Raw genomic sequence first — 7,312 nt, 5'->3', positions numbered from 1 at the left:
AGGAATGGGGATTCGAGGGGTTATATTCCAGGCTGAGGGGTTTAATCAGGAAGGGGAATCGAAGGGTTTTATTCCAGGACGAGGGGTTTAATCAGGAAGGGGAATCGCGGGGTTATATTCCAGGTCGTGGGGTTTAGTCAGGAAGGGGAATCGAGAGGTTATATTCCAGGCCGTGGGGTTTAGTCAGGAAGGGGAATCGAGGAGTTATATTCCAGGCCGTGGGGTTTAGTCAGGAAGGGGAATCGAGGGATTATATTCCAGGCCGTGGGGCTTAATCGCGAAGGTGACTCGAGGGGTTATATTCCAGGCCGTGGGGTTTAATCAGGAAGGGGAATGGAGAGGTTATATTCCAGGCTGAGGGGTTTAATCATGAAGGGGGAATCGAGGGGTTATATTCCAGGCTGAGGGGTTTAATCAGGAAGGGGGAATCGAGGGGTTATATTCCAGGCTGAGGGGTTTAATCAGGAAGGGGGAATCGATGGGTTATATTCCAGGCTGAGGGGTTTAATCAGGAAGGGGGAATCGAGGGGTTATATTCCAGGCCTTGGGGTTTAATCAGGAAGGGGGAATCGAGGGGTTATATTCCAGGCTGAGGGGTTTAATACAGGAAGGGGGAATCGAGGGGTTATATTCCAGGCCGTGGGGTTTAATCTGGAAGGGGGAATCGAGGGGTTATATTCCAGGCCGAGGGGTTTCATCTGGAAGGGGGAATCGAGGGGTTATATTCCAGGCCGAGGGGTTTAATCAGGAAGGGGGAATCGAGGGGTTATATTCCAGGCTGAGGGGTTTAATCAGGAAGGGGGAATCGAGGTGTTATATTCCAGGCCGTGAGGTTTAATACAGGAAGGGGGAATCGAGGGGTTATATTCCAGGCCGAGGGGTTTAATACAGGAAGGGGGAATCGAGAGGTTATATTCCAGGCCGTGGGGTTTACTCAAAAAGGGCAATCAAGGGGTTATATTCCAGGCTGAGGGGTTTACCGGGAAAGAGAATCGAGAGGTTATTTTCCAGGCTGAGGGGTATAATTGGGAAGGGGGAATCGAGGGGTTATATTCCAGTCCGAGGGGTTTAATACAGGAACGGGGAATCGAGGGGTTATATTCCAGGCCGTGGGGTTTAATCAAGAAGGGGGAATTGAGGGGTTATGTTCCAGGCCGAGGGGTTTAGTCAGGAAGGGCAATCGAGGGGTTATATTCCAGGCTGAGGGGTTTAATCGGGAATGGGAATCGAGGGGTTATATTCAAGGCTGAGGGGTTTAATCGGGAAGGGGGAATCGAGTGGTTATATTCCAGGCTGAAGGATTTCATCAGAAAGGGGAATCGAGGGGTAATATTTCAGGCAGAGGGGTTTAATCGGGAACGGGAATCGAGGGCTTCTATTCCAGGCCAAGGGGTTTAATCAGGAAGGGGAATCAAGGGGTTATATTCCAGGTTGAGATGGTTAATCAGGAAGGGGGAATCGAGGGGTTATATTCCAGGCTGAGATGGTTAATCAGGAAGGGGAATCGAGAGGTTATATTCCAGGCCGAGGGGTTTCATCAGGAATGGGGATTCGAGGGGTTATATTCCACGCTGAGGGGTTGAATCAGGTAGGGGAATCGAAGGGTTATATTTCAGGACGAGGGGTTTAATCAGGAAGGGGAATCGCGGGGTTATATTCCAGGTCGTGGGGTTTAGTCAGGAAGGGGAATCGAGAGGTTATATTCCAGGCCGTGGGGTTTAGTCAGGAAGGGGAATTGAGGGATTATATTCCAGGCCGTGGGGCTTAATCGTGAAGGTGACTCGAGGGGTTATATTCCAGGCCGTGGGGTTTAGTCAGGAAGGGGAATCGAGAGGTTATATTCCAGGACGAGGGTTTTAATCGGGAACGGGGAATCGAGGGGTTATATTCCAGGCTGAGGGGTTTAATCAGGAAGAGGAATACAGGGGTTATATTCCAGGACGAGGGTTTTAATCGGGAACGGGGAATCGAGGGGTTATATTCCAGGCTGAGGGGTTTAATCAGGAAGGGGGAATCGAGGGGTTATATTCCAGGCTGAGGGGTTTAATCAGGAAGGGGGAATCGAGAGGTTATATTCCAGGCTGAGGGGTTTAATCAGGAAGAGGAATAGAGGGGTTATATTCCAGGACGAGGGTTTTAATCGGGAACGGGGAATCGAGAGGTTATATTCCAGGCTGAGGGGTTTAATCAGGAAGAGGAATAGAGGGGTTATATTCCAGGCTGAGATGATTAATCAGGAAGGGGAATCGAGAGGTTATATTCCAGGCCGAGGGGTGTCATCAGGAATGGGGATTCGGGGGGTTATATTCCAGGCTGAGGGGTTTAATCAGGAAGGGGAATCGAAGGGTTATATTCCAGGACGAGTGGTTTAATCAGGAAGGGGAATCGAGGGGTTATATTCCAGGTCGTGGGGTTTAGTCAGGAAGGGGAATCGAGAGGTTATATTCCAGGCTGAGGGGTTTAATCAGGAAGGGGAATCGAAGGGTTTTATTCCAGGACGAGGGGTTTAATCAGGAAGGGGGAATCACGGGGTTATATTCCAGGTCGTGGGGTTTAGTCAGGAAGGGGAATCGAGAGGTTATATTCCAGGCCGTGGGGTTTAGTCAGGAAGGGGAATCGAGGAGGTATATTCCAGGCCGTGGGGTTTAGTCAGGAAGGGGAATCGAGGGATTATATTCCAGGCCGTGGGGCTTTATCGTGAAGGTGACTCGAGGGGTTATATTCCAGGCCGTGGGGTTTAGTCAGGAAGGGGAATGGAGAGGTTATATTCCAGGCTGAGGGGTTTAATCAGGAAGGGGGAATCGAGGGGTTATATTCCAGGCTGAGGGTATAAATCAGGAAGGGGGAATCGAGGGGTTATATTCCAGGCTGAGGGGTTTAATCAGGAAGGGGGAATCGATGGGTTATATTCCAGGCTGAGGGGTTTAATCAGGAAGGGGGAATCGTGGGGTTATATTCCAGGCCTTGGGGTTTAATCAGGAAGGGGGAATCGATGGGTTATATTCCAGGCTGAGGGGTTTAATCAGGAAGGGGGAATCGAGGGATTATATTCCAGGCTGAGGTGTTTAATCAGGAAGGGAGAATCGAGGGGTTATATTCCAGGCCGAGGGGTTTAATCAGGAAGGGGGAATCGAGGTGTTATATTCCAGGCCGTGGGGTTTAATACAGGAAGGGGGAATCGAGGGGTTATATTCCAGGCCGAGGGGTTTAATACAGGAAGGGGGAATCGAGAGGTTATATTCCAGGCCGTGGGGCTTACTCAAAAAGGGCAATCGAGGGGTTATATTCCAGGCCGGGGGTTTAATCTGGAAGGGGGAATTGAGGGGTTATATTCCAGGCCGAGGGGTTTCATCTGGAAGGGGGAATCGAGGGGTTATATTCCAGGCTGAGGTGTTTAATCAGGAAGGGGGAATCGAGGGGTTATATTCCAGGCCGAGGGGTTTAATCAGGAAGGGGGAATCGAGGGGTTATATTCCAGGCTGAGGGGTTTAATCAGGAAGGGGGAATCGAGGTGTTATATTCCAGGCCGTGGGGTTTAATACAGGAAGGGGGAATCGAGGGGTTATATTCCAGGCCGAGGGGTTTAATACAGGAAGGGGGAATCGAGAGGTTATATTCCAGGCCGTGGGGCTTACTCAAAAAGGGCAATCGAGGGGTTATATTCCAGGCCGAGGGGTTTAATCAGGAAGGGGGAATCGAGGGGTTTTATTCGAGGCTGAGATGGTTAATCAGTAAATGGAATCGAGGGATTATATTCCAGGCCGAACGGTTTAATACAGGAACAGGGAATCGCGGGGTTATTTTCCAGGCCGAGGGGTTTAGTCAGGAAGGGCAATCGAGAGGTTATATTCCAGGCCGTGGGGTTTAGTCAGGAAGGGGAATCAAGGGGTTATATTCCATGCCGTGGGGTTTAGTCAGGAAGGGGAATCAAGGGGTTATATTCCAGGCTGAGGGGTTTAATCGGGAAGGGGAATCGAGAGGTTATATTCCAGGCTGAGGAGTTTAATCAGGAAGGGGAATCGAGGGGTTATATTCCAGGCCGAAGGGTTTTATACAGGAACGGGGAATCGAGGGGTTATATTCCAGGCCGTGGGGTTTACTCAAAAAGGGCAATCAAGGGGTTATATTCCAGGCTGAGGGGTTTACCGGGAAAGGGAATCGAGAGGTTATATTCCAGGCTGAGGGGTATAATTGGGAAGGGGGAATCGAGGGGTTATATTCCAGTCCGAGGGGTTTAATACAGGAACGGGGAATCGAGGGGTTATATTCCAGGCCGAGGGGTTTAATCAGGAAGGGGGAATTGAGGGGTTATGTTCCAGGCCGAGGGGTTTAGTCAGGAAGGGCAATCGAGGGGTTATATTCCAGGCTGAGGGGTTTAATCGGGAATGGGAATCGAGGGGTTATATTCAAGGCTGAGGGGTTTAATCGGGAAGGGGGAATCGAGTGGTTATATTCCAGGCTGAAGGGTTTCATCAGAAAGGGGAATCGAGGGGTAATATTTCAGGCAGAGGGGTTTAATCGGGAACGGGAATCGAGGGCTTCTATTCCAGGCCAAGGGGTTTAATCAGGAAGGGGAATCAAGGGGTTATGTTCCAGGTTGAGATGGTTTTTCAGGAAGGGGGAATCGAGGGGTTATATTCCAGGCTGAGATGTTTAATCAGGAAGGGGAATCGAGAGGTTATATTCCAGGCCGAGGGGTGTCATCAGGAATGGGGATTCGAGGGGTTATATTCCAGGCTGAGGGGTTTAATCAGGAAGGGGAATCGAAGGGTTTTATTCCAGGACGAGGGGTTTAATCAGGAAGGGGAATCGCGGGGTTATATTCCAGGTCGTGGGGTTTAGTCAGGAAGGGGAATCGAGAGGTTATATTCCAGGCCGTGGGGTTTAGTCAGGAAGGGGAATCGAGGAGTTATATTCCAGGCCGTGGGGTTTAGTCAGGAAGGGGAATCGAGGGATTATATTCCAGGCCGTGGGGCTTAATCGCGAAGGTGACTCGAGGGGTTATATTCCAGGCCGTGGGGTTTAATCAGGAAGGGGAATGGAGAGGTTATATTCCAGGCTGAGGGGTTTAATCAGGAAGGGGGAATCGAGGGGTTATATTCCAGGCTGAGGGGTTTAATCAGGAAGGGGGAATCGAGGGGTTATATTCCAGGCTGAGGGGTTTAATCAGGAAGGGGGAATCGATGGGTTATATTCCAGGCTGAGGGGTTTAATCAGGAAGGGGGAATCGAGGGGTTATATTCCAGGCCTTGGGGTTTAATCAGGAAGGGGGAATCGAGGGGTTATATTCCAGGCTGAGGGGTTTAATACAGGAAGGGGGAATCGAGGGGTTATATTCCAGGCCGTGGGGTTTAATCTGGAAGGGGGAATCGAGGGGTTATATTCCAGGCCGAGGGGTTTCATCTGGAAGGGGGAATCGAGGGGTTATATTCCAGGCCGAGGGGTTTAATCAGGAAGGGGGAATCGAGGGGTTATATTCCAGGCTGAGGGGTTTAATCAGGAAGGGGGAATCGAGGTGTTATATTCCAGGCCGTGGGGTTTAATACAGGAAGGGGGAATCGAGGGGTTATATTCCAGGCCGAGGGGTTTAATACAGGAAGGGGGAATCGAGAGGTTATATTCCAGGCCGTGGGGTTTACTCAAAAAGGGCAATCAAGGGGTTATATTCCAGGCTGAGGGGTTTACCGGGAAAGAGAATCGAGAGGTTATTTTCCAGGCTGAGGGGTATAATTGGGAAGGGGGAATCGAGGGGTTATATTCCAGTCCGAGGGGTTTAATACAGGAACGGGGAATCGAGGGGTTATATTCCAGGCCGAGGGGTTTAATCAAGAAGGGGGAATTGAGGGGTTATGTTCCAGGCCGAGGGGTTTAGTCAGGAAGGGCAATCGAGGGGTTATATTCCAGGCTGAGGGGTTTAATCGGGAATGGGAATCGAGGGGTTATATTCAAGGCTGAGGGGTTTAATCGGGAAGGGGGAATCGAGTGGTTATATTCCAGGCTGAAGGATTTCATCAGAAAGGGGAATCGAGGGGTAATATTTCAGGCAGAGGGGTTTAATCGGGAACGGGAATCGAGGGCTTCTATTCCAGGCCAAGGGGTTTAATCAGGAAGGGGAATCAAGGGGTTATATTCCAGGTTGAGATGGTTAATCAGGAAGGGGGAATCGAGGGGTTATATTCCAGACTGAAAGTTTTAATCAGGAAGGGGGAATCGAGGGGTTATATTCCAGGCTGAGATGGTTAATCAGGAAGGGGGAATCGAGGGGTTATATTCCAGGCCGAGGGGTTTAATCAGGAAGGGGGAATCGAGGGGTTATATTCCAGGCGGAGGGGTTTAATCAGGAAGGGGGAATCGAGGGGTTATATTCCAGGCTGAGGGGTTTAATCAGGAACGGGGAATCGAGGGGTTATATTCCAGGCCGAGGGGTTTAATCAGGAAGGGGGAATCGAGGGGTTATATTCCAGGCGGAGGGGTTTAATCAGGAAGGGGGAATCGAGGGGTTATATTCCAGGCTGAGGGGTTTAATCAGGAACGGGGAATCGAGGGGTTATATTCCAGGCTGAGGGGTTTAATCAGGAAGGGGGAATCGAGGGGTTATATTCCAGGCCAAAGGGTTTACTCAGAAAGGGCAATCAAGGAGTTATATTCCAGGTTGAGGGGTTTACCGGGAATGGGAATCGAGGGGTTATATTCCAGGATGAGGTGTTTAATCGGAAAGTGGGAATCAAAGGGTTATATTCCAGGCCGAGGGGTTTAATCAGGAAGGGGGAATCGAGGGGTTATATTCCAGGCCGAGGGGTTTAATCAGGAAGGGGGAATCGAGGGGTTATATTCCAGACTGAGATGGTTATTCAGGAAATGGAATCGATTGAGTATATTCCAGGCCGAAATGTTTAATACACGAACGGGGAATCGAGGGCTTATATTCCAGGATGAGGTGTTTAATCGGAAAGTGGGAATCAAAGGGTTATATTCCAGGATGAGGGGTTTAATCAGGAAGGGGGAATCGAGGGGTTATATTCCAGGCCGAGGGGTTTAATCAGGAAGGGGGAATCGAGAGGTTATATTCCAGGCTGAGGGGTATAATTGGGAAGGGGGAATCGAGTGGTTATATTACAGGCTGAAGGGTTTCATCAGAAATGGGAATCGAGGGGTTATATTCCAGGATGAGGTATTTAATCGTGAAGGGGAATCGAGGGGTTATATTCCAGGCCGAGGGGTTTAATCAGGAAGGGGGAATCGAGGTCTTATATTCCAGGTTGAGTGGTTTAATCGGGAAGTGGGATCGAGAGGTTATATTACAGGCCGAGGG

Source organism: Chiloscyllium punctatum, chromosome 23 (genome assembly GCF_047496795.1).
Source record: "Chiloscyllium punctatum isolate Juve2018m chromosome 23, sChiPun1.3, whole genome shotgun sequence".
Classification (NCBI taxonomy): domain Eukaryota; kingdom Metazoa; phylum Chordata; class Chondrichthyes; order Orectolobiformes; family Hemiscylliidae; genus Chiloscyllium; species Chiloscyllium punctatum.
The sequence above is the reverse complement of the archived record's forward strand: the minus strand, read 5'-3'. Positions refer to the sequence as shown.